The 18,039-nt window shown below is 43.1% G+C and overlaps 1 long non-coding RNA gene across 1 annotated transcript in view; it reads left to right on the top strand.

Moving 5' to 3' along the window:
• The window catches only part of LOC141132852 (uncharacterized), a 241,637-nt gene that overhangs the window by 15,319 nt on the left and 208,279 nt on the right, over positions 1 to 18,039 (top strand). The window lies entirely within an intron of this gene.

An 18,039-nucleotide genomic window follows, 5' to 3' on the forward strand; every position in this document is an offset into this window, starting at 1 on the left:
GGTCCTGGTATGGATTTTGGGGGGGACTCCACGCCATTTTTAAAAAAAAAATTGGCGTGGGGGTCCCCTCCAAATCCATACTAGACCTGAGGGGCCTCGTATGGACCTAGGGGGAACCCCACGCCGTTTATTTTGTGATTTGCTTTGCCAGCAAATTTTATTTATTTTTTTACATTCAACTTTCAGTGGGGAACCCCACTGACAGCTGATGACTCATTGGTTGTTAAGAACGCGGCGGGTGGCTTCCCGGCCCTCTGCTTAGCAACCAGTTATATACAGTGGTCAAATAAGAACCGCAAAACTAAAACAAAATCATCAAAAATTGCATCACAAATGCAACACTTGCATTACTAGTGTGGTTCCATTGAAATCTATTAGCCGCAAATCACAGGGAAAATGTCCCTCACCCTTTCCAAAAATGCACCTACCGCAAATGCATAGATGTGAACTTGTACCATAGGAAACCATGTTAAATGGACTGTAGTGCATTTCTGCAAACAGCAAAACGCACTAAAAAACGCATAGGTGTGAACGTAGGGTAACTCCAATGCATTTCACCAAAATGGCTACATTTCCCTGAAATCTCCAGATGTTCAGAACATTCTGGGAAAATGAAAACAGTCAAGTTTGCTTCTTCCTGTTAAGAACATGGGCTGGTTTCAGTAAGTTCATTTTTTTTTTTTTTTTTTTTTTTTTACAGTGTTTGCACATATAAACAGCACTGCCCTGTACAAAAATAGTATGCCTTTGGCTTAATCTGGAGTTGTTTTAATATGACCGAAAGAGCTGCTCAATGCACTCCAGTGTGAAAGCCCCGAGAGCTTTCACACCGGAGCGGTGTGCTTGCAGGGCGGTCATAAAAGTCCTGCAAGCCGCATCTTTGGAGCGCATTAGGAGTGGTGTATTTACCGCTCCTAAATTGCCCCTTCCCATTGAAAACAATGGAGCAGCGCTGCAAACCCGCCCGCAAAGCGCTGCTGCAGAGGTGGTTTTAACCCTTTTTCGGCCGCTAGCAGGGGGTTAAAACCGCCCCGCTAGCGCCGCTAAAATGACAGTAAAGCGGCGCTATATTTAGCGCCGCTGTACCGCCGGCGCCCGCACGCCTCAGTGTGAAAGTAGCCTAAGAGCCATGTGTAAAGTGCAGTACCTTGTGGTAACCTAACAAAGCTCATTTTTTACAGATGACCACAGAGAAGTTAAAGTGGAACTGAACTTAAAAAGTTACAATTTGCTAAGTTGTAGGGGACATTTAGAAGTTTTAAAGAAGGATTACAAACATAGTTTTTTACATAGAGTTGTGCTCAAAAGTTTACATACCCTTGAAGATTTGGCAAAATACAGTATGTACTATTTTTAAAGAAAACACAAGGGAGCAGGCAAGACACATTTATTTTATTTCTTATGGGATCCATATTCAGCTGTAGGGTATAATAGAATGGCACAATCATAAAATAAGACATGGCAACAAGTAAACAAATTAAATGACCGATGTTCGAAATTCTGTATGCCCATAGTTCTTAATACTGTGTATTGCCACCGTTAGCATCAATGACAATATGCAGTCTTTTGTAATAGTCAGGGCTTTTTTTCAGCAGGAACTAGGGGGAACTCAGTTTCATCACCTCTGGCTCAGGTCTTCTGCTCCCTGCTCACCACTATCACTTGGTAAAACTGAAGTCCAGGTTCTGCGTTTACAAGTGATAGCTTATCTCCCAATAGCTCCCACAGGTCAGATCCCTTGCGCAGATCCCATTGAGTGCCAGACAGAGACAAGGGAGATACAGAACAGGTGCACAGGGTTCAGTGCAGTCATGGGCAGGAGAGGGTGTGTGGTAGACTGCACCCTCTGTGGTCTCCATTTTTTTCCCTGGTGACCAGTTGTTGATGCTCCTACTGCATGATCTCCCTTGCAAGTGAATGTAGTATAGTATGCTGGGAGGTACTACAGCCGGATAGGTGCTTCAGCTTAATATTGCAACAAAGGTAAGACAGATGGTGGAGCTTTTAAGGAGGGGGGAGAAGATGAGCGCAGTGGAGGGAGGGGTTGTATGCAGAGGGAAGAGCTACTATTTGATGCCATTTGGCAGGTATGTGTGTGTGTGTGTGTGTGTGTGTGGCGGGCATGGTTGAGTTCCTGCACCTTTTCTCTGAGAAAAAAAGCCCTGGTAATAGTTGTCTATGAGGCCCAAAATACTTGCAGGTGGTATAGCTGCCCATTCGTCTTGGCAAAATGTCCAGGTCATGCAAAGTCTTTGGTCGTCTTGCATGAACCTCACGTTTAAGATCTTCTCAGAGTGGATTGATGATATTAAGGTCAGGAGACTGTGATGGTCACTCTGGAACCTTCACCTTTTTCTGTTTGGGGTTATTGTCATGTTGGAAAGTCCATGAGTGTCCCACGCGCAGCTTTCGTGCAGAAGAATATAAATTGTCTGCCAGTATTTTCTGATAACATGCTGCATACATCTTGCCATCGATATTTTTGCCCTTAGAGCTTATACCTCCCAAAACATCAGTAAGCCACCACCATGCTTCACAGTGGCATATATAGTGTAGCGCTAATTAAAACCAATAAGTTTTGAATTGAAATATTGCATACACAAGAAACAATAACAAAAATGACTGCATATATCCCAAATGTTGGTGTGAGACACCCTAGCAGGTATCTATTGAATATTAAAAAAGGTTTTGAAAAAAAGTTTATAGTCCCATAGAGATGATAGTGCTGTTCACCACGTGGATAGCTGGTAAGGAAGTGACATATAGGACAGTAAGACCAAGTCACATGTAGAAGAGCTCTGTCTAGAGTCCTTGATGCAATTTGGACCTCATATCGTTTGGCTGAGAGACCCTACTTCATTGTCTGTTGGCAATACAAGCTTTACTGACTCATGAGACATATGTTTATATGAGTCCAACCGTTCTGGTAAGCCTGCATTGCTTTTACGCGGGGGATCCATCATATCTATGTCACTTCCTTACCAGCTATCCACGTGGTGAACAGCACTATCATCTCTATGGGACTATAAACTTTTTTTTAATACCTTTTTTAATATTCAATACATACCTGCTAGGGTGTCTCACACCAACATTTGGGATATATGCAGTCATTTTTGTTATTGTTTCTTGTGTATGCAATATTTCAATTCAAAACTTATTGGTTTTAATTAGCACTACACTATATATGCACCTGTTCTTTTTACAAATTTCCTTGTTTGTTGTGTGAGCTGCTATTTAACTGAGTAAGCGCAGTGTCTTGATTATTTTTAATAATTCACAGTGGGAATGGTATTTTTGTCACTATAGACCTTGTTGACCCCTCTACAAACATAGCGCTTATGGTTGTGACCATAAAGCTCAATTTTGGTCTTGTCACTCCAGAGTACAGAAAAAGGGGGATGGTTAATGCGCTACCCAAAAAAATATAAGTGAGCTGCTACAAACATGTGACAAAAATGTAAGCTAAAATTAAAAACGAAAATTGTAGCGCTAATAAACTCATATATAAATAGTCTCTGTGCACATGAACATAATGTCCCAATAATAACGTGTTGTGGAAACAACAAAAACAGTCCACAGAGAGTATGTCTGATCCGTGTGACAGTTCCTTCAGCTTCTCAACGGTCAGCTCAGGTATCAACAAGATAAACGAATAGATGGAATACGCTTACCGAATAAGTTGGATTCTACTGCCATAAGCATAGAATCAATGAGGCTTTGTGCCACCAAGGGCAAAGATGTGAAGTGATGGAGGCAAGGGTAGAGCATCTGCCCGACCTGGACGTCCCTCTCGGTCCACCGGAACAGGATCCAAACAGTTCCCAAAGGAGAGTGATTCACCAGAGCATGTGGATAGAAGAGGGATGCTTCCACATAGTGTGACTCAGGTAGTTTTATTGTTAAAAAACCATAATACATAAAACAAAGCGTGATCACGGAATAAAAAGCAGTGTATGGGGTATAAAAACGCCTTACGCTTTTCGATCTAAGGATCTTCAACAGGGGCATATGAGACCCCCATAACACTGCCAATATTTATAAGATAGTGTATGTAATCAAACATAATACAAGACCAATCAGCTATCAACGTTTAAACAATGGTTAATCCTATTGGGCAGAGAAGGAGGTCATCTGATAATATAAGGCCCACCTTCTCCTCCTGGCCAATCACTGTGTCTATAACAAAATAAACATCTAGCCCTAAGCAACTGGTAACAGGCACTTCCCACCTAAATCCATTTTTATTGGTGGAATTATCATTAGGCATTTGCATGCTGGGAGCCCGGGAGCTGGGCGGGACTTCCGCATGCAATGCCAAAACCGGAAAATGTACAGAACGCACGTGGGGGTTGCCTAGCAACCGTACACGTTGCGTCCAGAAAGCCCGCGAACACGAAACAACGTGTTCACGCGGCCGTCATGTGATGCCGCGACCTGGGAGTATGCGGACGCACGTGGAGGTTGCCTAGCAACCCTACACGCTACGTCGGGAAAGCCCGCGAACACAAAGCACGTGTTCGCGCGGCGGTCACGTGATCCCAGTGCCTGTCCCTTATGACGTATACCGTCATTTACAATTGGGCAGTACGCACAGGTCTCCAGGCAACGCTGACGCAGTGTCGGAGAGGTCCACACAAAGTGGGCCTGTCTGCACTGCAATCGCCTGACTCTCTGTAAGTGTAAGACCATAAGTGTACAATCGCACATCTGGGTGCTGGGGAAAACAAAAAATGAAATAAAAAATACAAAATTATGTACCCACTGGAAAACGGGTGAAAACAACACAAAAAGAAAATACATATGGGCACAGGATGATAACGGTCAGATATTAAATTGTGCTAATGATGACATATTAAAATGCATGGTGTGAAGTGAGTGCATGAGGAAAGGATTACAGCCTGATGTGTTATAACACAGCCAGACGGGGATGAATAAAAACATATGTGATGAATATATAATGAGCTAAAATGGATGGTATGTTATAATAAATAACATAGGTGACAAACATAGGATGTGTCAAATGGAAATTTTTTTTTTTTTTTTTTTCCATTTGACACATCCTATGTTTGTCACCTATGTTATTTATTATAACATACCATCCATTTTAGCTCATTATATATTCATCACATGTATATTCATCACATGTATTTTTTATTTCATTTTTTGTTTTCCCCAGCACCCAGATGTGCGATTGTACACTTATGGTCTTACACTTACAGAGAGTCAGGCGATTGCAGTGCAGACAGGCCCACTTTGTGTGGACCTCTCCGACACTGCGTCAGCGTTGCCTGGAGACCTGTGCGTACTGCCCAATTGTAAATGACGGTATACGTCATAAGGGACGGGCACTGGGATCACGTGACGGCCGCGCGAACACGTGGTTTGTGTTCGCGGGCTTTCCCGACGTAGCGTGTAGGGTTGCTAGGCAACCTCCACGTGCGTCCGCATACTCCCAGGTCGCGGCATCACATGACGGCCGCGTGAACACGTTGTTTCGTGTTCGCGGGCTTTCTGGACGCAACGTGTACGGTTGCTAGGCAACCCCCACGTGCGTTCTGTACATTTTCCGGTTTTGGCATTGCATGCGGAAGTCCCGCCCAGCTCCCGGGCTCCCAGCATGCAAATGCCTAATGATAATTCCACCAATAAAAATGGATTTAGGTGGGAAGTGCCTGTTACCAGTTGCTTAGGGCTAGATGTTTATTTTGTTATAGACACAGTGATTGGCCAGGAGGAGAAGGTGGGCCTTATATTATCAGATGACCTCCTTCTCTGCCCAATAGGATTAACCATTGTTTAAACGTTGATAGCTGATTGGTCTTGTATTATGTTTGATTACATACACTATCTTATAAATATTGGCAGTGTTATGGGGGTCTCATATGCCCCTGTTGAAGATCCTTAGATCGAAACGCGTAGGGCATTTTTATACCCCATACACTGCTTTTTATTCCGTGATCACGCTTTGTTTTATGTATTATGGTTTTTTAACAATAAAACTACCTGAGTCACACTATGTGGAAGCATCCCTCTTCTATCCACATGCTCTGGTGAATCACTCTCCTTTGGGAACTGTTTGGATCCTGTTCCGGTGGACCGAGAGGGACGTCCAGGTCGGGCAGAGGCTCTACCCTTGCCTCCATCACTTCACATCTTTGCCCTTGGTGGCACAAAGCCTCATTGATTCTATGCTTATGGCAGTAGAATCCAACTTATTCGGTAAGCGTATTCCATCTATTCGTTTATCTTGTTGATACCTGAGCTGACCGTTGAGAAGCTGAAGGAACTGTCACACGGATCAGACATACTCTCTGTGGACTGTTTTTGTTGTTTCCACAACACGTTATTATTGGGACATTATGTTCATGTGCACAGAGACTATTTATATATGAGTTTATTAGCGCTACAATTTTCGTTTTTAACTCCAGAGTACAGTATGCCAGAAGCTGTGACGCATGTTAAGGTGTTGTTGGGCATATTGTAACTGGGCTTTTTAATGGCATTTGCACAGTAAAGGCTTCTTTCTGGCAACTCGTCCATGCAGCTCATTTTAGTTTAATTATCATTGTATTGTGCTCCTTGAAGCAAACACACAGTCTTTTTCCAGAGCAGCCTGTATTTCCCCTTTGGTTACCTGTGGGGTTTTCTTTGTATCCCAAACAATTCTTCTGCAAGTTGTGGCTGCAATCCTTCTTGGTCTACCTGACCTTGGTTTGGCAACAAGAGATCCCTGAATTTTCCACTTCTTAATAAGTGATTGAACAGTACTGACTGGTATATTCAAGGCTTTGGATATATTTTTATATCCTTTTTCATCTTTATAGAGTTCCATTACCTTGTTACGCAGGTCTTTTGACATTTCTTCTCTGCTCCCCATGGCTTAGGATCTAGCCTGCTCATTGCATCACAATGAGAACTAACAAACTCATTGAGTATTTATGCACAGACACTAACTGCATTTTAAAAAGCCACAGATGTGGGAAATTAACCTTTAATTGCCATTTTAACCTGTGTGTTTCACCTTGTGTGTCTGTACCAAGGCCAAACATTCCAGGGGATTAAAACTTTTAATCAGGGGCATTTGGGTAATTTCTGTTATCCGTATGATTTAAAAAGGAGTTAAACAACTATATGATTATTAATGGCTTCATATATTCACTATCCTATCCCGCCAGTTAAATCACCTTTGAGCCCTTGGGACTTGAACTAAGCATTTGAACCGATACAACATATACCCTTAGTCCTTCTGACAAGGAAGTTGGTATTTTTGGTTGCTATATCCTCAGCAAGGAGGGTTTCGGAATTGGCTGCTCTTTCTGGAAAAGAGCCATATTTGATTTTTCATGAGGACAGAGTGGTGTTGCGCCCTCGTCTAGGTTTTTTTACCAGGGTTGCACCGATACCGATACTAGTATCGGTATCAGTGCCGATACCGAGTATTAGCCCAAGTACTTGTACTTGGGCAAATGATTTATCCGATACCTGGACAGTCAGGGGTGACCGGTGCGGCGGTGGGGGGAGTTACAAGCACCGATCCCCCTGTATAGATTTCAATAAAGTAGCTGACAGCTGCTTTTCCTCCTCTCCCCTCAGCGACTTCCAGCTGCTTTATTGAAATCTATACAGGGGGGATCGGTGCTTGTAACTCCCCCCCACCGCCGCACCGATCACCCCCTGACTGTCCCTGTATACTCCTCCATTCCCCCTCTGTGTCCTCCTCCAGGCTCCCCCGGTCTCCCTCCTTATACTCTGCTCCGGTCCCCCCTCTGTGTCCCCCGCTTCGGTCCCCCCTCTGTGTCCTCCGGTCCCCCGCTCCAGTCCCCCCTCGGTGTACACCGCTCCGGTCCCCCCTCCGTGTCCTCCACTCTGGTCCCCCGCTCCAGTCCCCCCTTGGTGTACTCCGCTCCGGTCCCCCGCTCTGGTCCCCCCTCCGTGTCCCCCGCTCCGGTCCCCCCTCGGTGTACTCTGCTCCTGTTCCCCCTGTGTCAATCTTTCAGGATGGAGAGCAGAGGGAGGAGCCAGTAAATCTGTCGGCTCCTTCCTATTCCAAATGAACAGACTCAGTGATCACTGACTCTGTCCATTCATAACTGAGCATCATAAACTGTTTTTACGATACTTCAGTTTAGACAGCGGCTCCTCTCCATTCATCTCCAGTGCAGCTGAGGCTGCTGAGAAAGGGACAGGATAATCTCTGTCCCCAGTCCCTTTCTGTGTCTCAAAAGGGGGATATCTCACCAAAGCCACCCCACAGGGCTGATAAACAAAAAAAAAAGAAAGAATTGTAATAAATAAATATGTAAAAGGTTAAATTGGAACAATAGTTAAAAAATAACATAAAAAACACACTGACACTCACTCCCCCCCCCCCCCCCAAAAAAAAAGCATTGTAAAAAAAAACAATTGTAAAAAATAAAATTGTAAAAAAATAAAAATAAAAAACTGCTGACACAGTCCACGCATCATCAGTAATGCATATTAGTGCCACTGTCACGTGACATAAAAAAAAAGTATCGGTATCGGCGAGTACTTGAAAAAAGTATCGGTACTTGTGTCTTAAAAAAGTGGTATCGGCGCAACCCTATTTTTAACCAAAAGTGGTTTCAGGTTTTCACCTGAACCAAAGTATTGTCCTGCCATCGTTTTTTCCCAAACCATGTTCCAGGTAAGAAAAGTCACTACATTGTCTTGATGTGGTGAGAGCAGTGAAAATCTATTTAAAGGCAACTGCTCAGATTCATAAGACTGATGTCTTATTTATTCTGCCAGAGGGTCCTAAGAAAGGACAGGCAGCGTCAAAATCCACTTTCGCTAAGTGGATTCAGCAAGTTATAATTCAAACTTATGATTTAAGGGGTAAGATTCCCCCTTTTCAAATTAAGGCGCACTCTACCAAGGCGGTTAGTGCTTCTTGGGCAGTGCGTCATCAGGCCTCCATGGCTCAGATCTGCAAGGCCGCAACTTGGTCTTCAGTACATACATTTACAAAATTTTATCAGGTGGATGTAAGGAGGTATGAGGATATCGCCTTCGGGCGCAGTGTGCTGCAGACAGCAGTATAAGTCCTCAGGTCTGGGGGTGCCCTATGGGTTGTCTCTCCCTCCCCTCAAATAGCATTGCTATGGCATGTCCCATTAAGTTATTACTTAGGCTCTGTGTCCCATGATGTACGATAAAGAAAATAGTATTCTTATAACAGCTTACCTGTAAAATCCTTTTCTTGGAGTACATCATGGGACACAGATGTCCCTCCCCTCTTTTATGGGGTTTAAGTATATTGCTTTGCTACAAAAACTGAGGTACTCCTGGAAGGAGGAGGGGCTATATAGGGGAGTGAACTTCCTGTATTGGGTATACCAGTGTCCATCACCTGAAGGTGGCCTATAACCCATTAAGTTATCACTTAGGCCCTGTGTCCCATGATGTACTCCAAGAAAAGGATTTTACAGGTAAGCTGTTAAAAAAAATCCTATTTTTTCTTAGTTTAGATACACATTAAATGTGGTGTATGAATATGAATTACTGCATGTTTGGCACTAAATACATTTCTATTTGCATTGCTTTGTTGTCTATCATACTAATTTTAGCATGTCTCTGTGATTGGCTACATCTTTTCATTGTCTGTATAAATGATGTATTGTGTTACAATTTGAGAAAATATCTATTCTATGGAACGTTTTGACCTGTCCCAGTGTATCAAATTCAAGGACTCTGGTTATGCTGTGACAGATGGTTTGGCAAAACAATACAAAGTGATTCTATATATACAGGATAAACTGTTACTTATATAACTCATGTGCTTTTATTTTTTATCACACAACTTTCCAACACATTTTTATTTCAATAAAGCATTGTCCGTGGGTAACCTTTTAAGGCATACTCTACCTTTTGCAAAAATGCAACAAATGCATCCACATTAAAAATAAAAATTGTGCATTTATTGCATTCGTGCATTGAAGTCTGCAGAGCATTGCATCTGCAATCAATGCATCAAGGATGGAACCACAAGCTCCTGCATTGTTTACCCCAAGCACCTGGTCTGTACAGAGTTATGGATCTTCTATTATGGGCTAAAAGTAAATAATAAACTATGAGGAAGTCACAATTTAAAGAAATATCATATAGAAAGGTGCAGCGCAATAAAATAAGTCCATACACATAAACAATACAAAGTATTAATTAGATTGGAATCCACCACGTGATAATCAAAGTGTTCTCAACTGCAGTACATGGTGTTCGTAGTGACAGGTCCTCCACCATCAATATAATGCACTCTCACCAGATCAGATGGACCACTTGAGTGAACAAATGGTCATAAATGCTTGTTTCCCACATATGGGGTAAGAGAGATGAATCAATCCAGGGGCATATACAGGATACTTCCAGAATAGATGAACATGGTATATATAATGAATAAAGTGAACACAATCTAAATGCACAATAAAAAGTCATTTATCGAATAAAAATAGCCTGCACAATGCACTGAAGCACACAGGAAACATGCAGCTAAACTTAAAACGGCATAGGCCAGCAGTATAACAGCCGCAAAACACGATGTACAGACAAGCAGCGGGTGACGTCCACAGTGTAGCTGAGACCTGTCACTATGAACACCATGTACTGCAGTTGAGAACACTTTGATTATCATGTGGTGGATTCCAATCTACTCAATACTTTGTATTGTTTATGTGTATGGACTTATTTTATTGCGTTGCATCTTTCTATATCATATTTTATTCATCTCTCAAGGTGTTGTGGTTTGCTTTTTGGTGTTCAGCTTGCAATTGTTTATTTTAGCTATCTGTTTATTTTTGTGTGCGCTGATTGTTTTTGTTTCACAATTTAAAGAGAAAAAAAAAAAAATCAGCAGGTAAAAGAACCTCCAAAATCAGGCAAGTGGGGGCGGTTCAAGGGAGGATTGTAGCATGCCATCATATTTCATGTTACCGGCTAGGGATGAGCTTGAACATCAGGTGTTTGCCCGTTCACCGAACAGCGAACATTATGGGGCGTTTGCTGGAAATTCGAGCACCATGGAACACCCCATAATGCACTGCGAAATTGCAGTGCATTGCTGTATAATGATTGGCCAAAGCATACACCTGACCTGCATGCTTTGGCCAATCACAGTGTGCTCTACTGAGAGAGCCATAATTGTCCAAAGGCAGGGTGCCTTTGGCCAATCAAGCCACAGGGGGACTAAGTCCACGCCCCACACTGTATAAGGCTGGCTTACATAGCGGCCGCATGTAGTGTTGCTGGCATGGACGGAGAGATAGCTTGAGTTAGATTAAGCAGATATATATATATATATATATATATATATATATATATATATATATATATATACTCTGCATTCAGTGTAGCCTATATATACAATGCATTCGGTGGTGTGCAGTATATAATACACTTGAGGCAATGTGTATATATATATATATATATATATATATATATATATATATATATATATATATATATATATACTTTGCATTCAGTGTAGCGTATATATACAGTGCATACGTCGGTGTACAGTATAAAATACACTTCAGGCGGTGTATCACTAAACAGTTGTGCTCATCAGTTTACATACCCCGGCAGAATTTATGATTTCTTGGCAATTTTTCAGCGAATATGAGTGATAACACAAAAACATTTCTTTCACTCATGGTTAGTGTTTGGCTGAAGCCATTTATTATCAATCAACTGTGTTTACTATTTTTAAATCACAATCACAACAGAAACTACCCAAATGACCCTGATCAAAAGTTTACATACCCTGGTTTATTTTGGCCTGATAACATGCACACAAGTTGACACAAAGGGGTTTGAATGGTTATTAAAGGTGACTATCCTCACCTGTGATCTGTTTGCTTGTAATTAGTGTGTGTGTGTATAAAAGGTTAATGAGTTTCTGGACCCCTGACAGACCCTTGCATCTTTATCCAGTGCTGCACTGACGTTTCTTGATTCTGAGTCATGGGGAAAGCAAAAGAATTGTGAAATGATCTGCGGGAAAAGGTAGTTGAACTGTATAAAACAGGAAAGGGATATAAAAAGATATCCAAAGAATTGAGAATGCCAATCAGCAGTGTTCAAACTCGAATTAAGAAGTGGAAATGAGGGGTTCTGTTGAAACCAAACCACGGTCAGGTAGACCAACTAAAATTTCTGTCACAACTGCCAGGGAAATTGTTCAGGATGCAAAGAAAAACCCACAAATAACTTTAGGTGAATTACAGGACTCTCTGATAACATGTGGTGTGGCTGTTTCAAGATGCACAATAAGGAGGCACTTGAAGAAAGATAGGCTGCATGGTCGAGTCGCCAGAAGAAGCCATTACTACGCAAATGCCACAAAGTATCCCGCTTACAATACGCCAAACAGCACAGAGACAAGCCTCAAACCTTCTGGCCCAAAGTAATTTGGAGTGATGAGACCAAAATTGAGCTTTTTGACCACAACCATAAACACTACATTTGGAGAGGAGTCAACAAGGCTTATGATGAAAGGTACACCATTCCTACTGTGAAACACAGGGGTGGATCGCTGATGTTTTGGGGAAATGTGAGCTACAAAGGCACAGGAAATTTGGTCAAAATTAATGGCAAGATGAATGCAGTATGTTTTTTAAAAAATACTGGAGGAACATTTGCATTTATCAGCCAGGAAGCTGCGCATGGGACGTATTTGGACATTCCAACATGACAATGATCCAAAACACAAGGCCAAGTCGACCTGTCATTGGCTACAGCAGAATAAAGTGAAGGTTCTGGAGTGGCCATCTCAATCTCCTGACCTCAATATCATTGAGCCCCTCTGGGGAGATCTCAAACGTGCAGTTCATGCAAGACAGCCCAATAATTTACAGGAACTGGAGGCTTTTTGCCAGTAGGAATGGGCAGCTTTACCATTTGAGAAGATCCACAAATACCACAAAAGACTTCAAGCTGTCATTAATGTTAAAAGGTGCAATACATGGGGGGTATATAAACTTTTGATCAGGGTAATTTGGGTTGTTGCTTTTGTGATTATGATTTAAAAAGAGTAAACACAGTTGATTGATAATAAATGGCTTCAACCAAACACTAACCATGAGTGAAAGAAAAGTTTTTGAGTTATAATTCATATTCTCTGAAAAGTGGCCAAGGAATCATAAATTCTGTAAACTTATGAGCACAACTGTATATATACAGTCTAGTATAACCCTTTCATGACTAAGCCTATTTTTGAAATTTGGTGTTTACAAGTTAAAATCCATATTTTTTGCTAGAAAATTACTTAGAACCCCCAAACATTATATATATATATTTTTTAGCAGAGAATCTAGAGAATAAAATGGATATTGTTGCAATATTTTATATCACACGGTATTTGTGCAGCGGTGTTTTAAACGCAAATTTTTGGAAAAGGGACACTTCCATGAATTTTTAAAAATCCAAACAGTAAAGTTACCCCAATTTTTTTGTATAATGTGAAAGATGATGTTACGCCGAGTAAATAGATACCAAACATGTCACGCTTTATAATTGCACGCACTCGTGGAATGGCGACAAACTATGGTAGCTATGAATTTCCATTCAGATTTTTTTTTATGGTTACCAGGTTAGAGTTAGAGAGGAGGTCTAGGGCTAGAATTATTGCTCTCACTCTGACGATCGCGGCGATACCTCACATGTGTGATTTGAACACCGTTTACATATGCGGGCACGACTTCCGTATGCGTTTTCTTCGCTGCGCGAGCTTGCGGGGACGGGGGCGCTTTAAACATTTTTTTAATTTTTTTTATTTTTATACTTATAAATTGTGTTTAAAAAAAAATTTTTTATTTTACTTTTATTGCTGTCACAAGGAATGTAAACATCCCTTGTGACAGTAATAGGTGGTGACAGGTACTCTTTATGGAGGGATCGGGGGTCTAAAAGACCCCCGATCCCTCCTCTGCACTTCAAAGTATTCAGATTGCCGAAAACGGCAAATCTGAATATTGTGTATTTTTGCACGATTGCACGGGAGGCCTGGTAAGAGCGGCAGGAGGCGGCGGGAGGGGGGGCGTCCCCTCCCGCTCCTCCGGTATGACAGCCGAGCGGCTTTTAGCCACATCGGTTGTTATATACGGATAGCCAATCGCCCACTCGAAACAACGGTACCGGGATGATGCCTGCAGCTGCAGGCATCATCCCGGTATAACCCCCGAAAGCCGAGTACGCACATCTGCGTACGGTCGGCGGGAAGGGGATAAGTATGTATATATATACAGTATCTCACAAAAGTGAGTACACCCCTCACATTTTTGTAAATATTTTATTATATCTTTTCATGTGACAACACTGAAGAAATTACACTTTACTACAATGTAAAGTAGTGTGTGTACAGCTTGTATAACAGTGTAAATTTGCTGTCCCCTCAAAATAACTAAACACACAGCCATTAATGTCTAAACCGCTGGCAACAAAAGTGACTACAACCCTAAGTGATATAGTCCAAATTGGGCCCAAAGTGACAACATTTTGTGTGGCCACGATTATTTTCCAGCACTGCCTTAACCCTCTTGAGCATGGAGTTCACCAGAGCTTCACAGGTTGCCAGTGAAGTCCTCTTCCACTCCGCCATGATGACATCACGGAGCTGGTGGTTGTTAGAGACCTTGCGCTCCTCCACCCTCCATTTGAGGATGCCCCACAGATGCTCAATAGGGTTTAGATCTGGAGACATGCTTGGCCAGTCCATCACCTTTACCCTTAGCTTCTTTAGCAAGGCAGTGGTTGTCTTGGAGGTGTGTTTGGGGTCGTTATCATGTTGGAATACTGCCCTGCATCCCAGTCTCTGAGGGTAGGGGATCATGCTCTGCTTCAGTATGTCACAGTACATGTTGACATTCATGGTTCCCTCAGTGAACTGTAGCTCCCCACTGCCGCCAGCACTCATGCAGCCCCAGACCATGACACTCCCACCACCATGCTTGACTGTAGACAAGACACACTTGTCTTTGCACTCCCCCTCATCTGGTTGCGGCCACACACACTTGACACCATCTGAACCAAATATATTTATCTTGGTCTCATCAGACCACAGGACATGGTTCCAGTATACCATGTCCTTAGTCTGCTTGTCTTGAGCAAACTGTTTGCGGACTTTCTTGTGCATCATCTATAGAAGAGGCTTCCTTCTGGGATGACAGTCATGCAGACCAATTTGATGCAGTGTGCGGCGTATGGTCTGAGCACTGACAGGCTGACCCCCAACCCTTCAACCTCTGCAGCAATGCTGGCAGCACTCATATGTCTGATTCCCAAAGACAACCTCTGGATATGACGCTGAGCACGTGCACTCAACTTCTTTGGTTGACCATGGCGAGGCCTATTCTGAGTGGAACCTGTCCTGTTAAACCGCTGTATGGTCTTGGCCACCGTGCTGCAGCTCAGTTTCAGGGTCTTGGCAATTTTCTTTTAGCCTGGGCCATCTTTATGTAGAGCAACAATTCATTTTTTCAGGTCCTCAGAGAGTTCTTTACCATGACGTGCCATGTTGAACTTCCAGTTACCAGTATGAGAAAGTGAGAGCGATAACACCAAATTTAACATACCTGCTCCCCATTCACACCTGAGACCTTGTAACACTAATGAGTCACATGACAACGGGGAGGTAAAATGGCTAACTGGGCCCAATTTGGACATTTTCACTTAGGGGTGTACCCACTTTTGTTGCCAGCAGTTTAGACAGTAATGGCTGTGTGTTGAGTTACAGCAATTTTACATTGTTATACAAGCTGTACGCTCACTACTTTACATTTTAGCAAAGTGTAATTTCTTCAGTGTTGTCACATGAAAAGGTATAATAAAATATTTACAAAAATTTGAGGGGTGTACTACTCACTTTTGTGAGATACTATAAATATATATATATATATATATATATATATATATATATATATATATATATATATTCATTCATACTGCATTCAGTCATTCAGTGTAGCGTATATATACAGTGCATTTGGCGGTGTACAGTATACATATACATATATATACATGTATAAAGTGTTGGTGCAAAAAAAAAAAAAAAAAATTGACAATGCTAAAGCATAAAGTCCAGGTAGATAAACATCCTTAATACATGGTAAAAAAGAGTGAACGGGTAAGGTGCTGCAGTCTCTCTGTCACTCTGTGCACATAAAGCAATGTGTAACTGTGCCTTTTCTTCAATAAAACGAGTATGGTGCTGAGATCCCTCTGAGCAAATAAAGCGATATAAACTGTAACTTTCTTCAGTAAAATAACACCTCAATGTGGCCCCTTACCTTACCACTGTAAGGTAACAGCGTTTATGTAAGACAAATGGAAATCCGGAGCCCTGCAGTGCATCACACTAATAGCTTCTTATAGGTGACGTAATATAAGGATCATCTAGGTAACCTTGTATCCTGATAAGTGGTTCTCATTAAGATGGTATGCATAGTTGCCAACATTGTAAAAACATTTATAGGGACACTTTTTTTGTCTGTAGGTGGAGTCTTATTATAATCAGGGGCGGGGCATTCGTTTGTTGGTGTGATGTAGCAGGGGAAAGAAATGTGGCGCATGAAGCGCAAAAATGGATGTGGTTTACGTTAAATATTGGGCGTGGCTTAAAGGGGGTGTGACTCGGAGAGTGTGTGGTTAGAGTCTGAGATGAACGAGGGATGGAGGGAGAAACAAAGGGAGAAAGAGAGAGGAAGAGAGAGAAGGAAAGAAAGAAAGAGGGATGGAGGGACAGCAGGCCCAGATCCTACACCACAATAGAAATTTGTGTATTCCAGAAAGTTTAACAATCAGCAAATAAAGATACTCCAAACACCTGGTGTTAGTGCTTCAATCATCATGGCACCATGGTTGTTATGGTGTCAGGATGATTGAAGTGCATTATTACTATTATTACATTGTAATATAAAATTAAATAGTTCAACTCACCATAATGCAGAATCAGTGGGAGCCCTGAGCATGTCACTTGTCACCGTCGCCTGCCACCAGATGCCATCAGGTGTCCCCATCAGAGTCCCTCCTTACACCAGGCGTTCCCAGCAGAGTCTCTCCTTACACCAGGCATTCCCAGCAAAGTCCCTCCTTACACCAGGCGTTCCCAGCAGCGTCCCTCCTTACACCAGGCATTCCCAGCGGAGTCCCTCTTTACATCAGGCATTCCCAGTAGAGTCCCCCTTACATCAGGTGCCCCCAGTGGCGCTCCCCTTTACATCAGATATCCCCCAGCGGTGTCCCCCTTACATCAGGTATCCCCCAGTGATGTCCCTCTTACATCAGGTATCCCCCAGTGGAGTCCCCCTTACATCAGGTATCCCTCCATCGGTGTCCCCCTTACATCAGGTATCCCCCCAGCGGTGCCCCCCTTAGATCAGTTATCCCCCCTGCGGTGTTCCCCTTACATCAGGTATCCCGCCAGCGGTGTCCCCCTTACATCAGGTATCCCCCAGCGGTGCCACCCTTACATCAGGTATCCCCCCCAGCGGTGCCCCCCTTACATCAGGTATCCAGCAGCGGTGGGTGTCCCCCTTACATCAGGTATCCCCCCAGCGGTGTCCCCCTTACATCAGGTATCCCCCCAGCGGTGACCCCCTTACATCAGGTATCCAGCAGCGGTGTCCCCCTTACATCATGAATCCCCCTAGGGGTGTCCCCCTTACAGCAGGTATCCCCTATTGGTGCCCCCTTACATCAGGTATCCCACAGTGTTGTCCTTCTTACATCAGGTGTCCCCCCAGCAGTGTCTCCCTTACATCAGGTATCCCCCCAGCGGTGTCCTTCTTATATCAGGTACCCCCCCAGCAGTGTCCCCCTTACATCATGTATCCCCGCAGCGGTGTCCCCCTTACATCAGACGTCCCCCTTTCATCAGGTGCCCCCCCAGTGGTGTCCCCCTTGCATCAGGTGTCCCCGCAGCGGTGTCCCCCTTACATCAGGTGTCCCTGTAGCGGTGTCCCGCTTACATCAGGTATCTTCGCAGCAGTGTCCCCCTTACATCAGGTGTCCCCGCAGCGGTGTCCCCTT

The sequence above is a fragment of the Aquarana catesbeiana genome, linkage group LG03 (genome assembly GCF_042186555.1).
Source record: "Aquarana catesbeiana isolate 2022-GZ linkage group LG03, ASM4218655v1, whole genome shotgun sequence".
Taxonomy (NCBI): domain Eukaryota; kingdom Metazoa; phylum Chordata; class Amphibia; order Anura; family Ranidae; genus Aquarana; species Aquarana catesbeiana.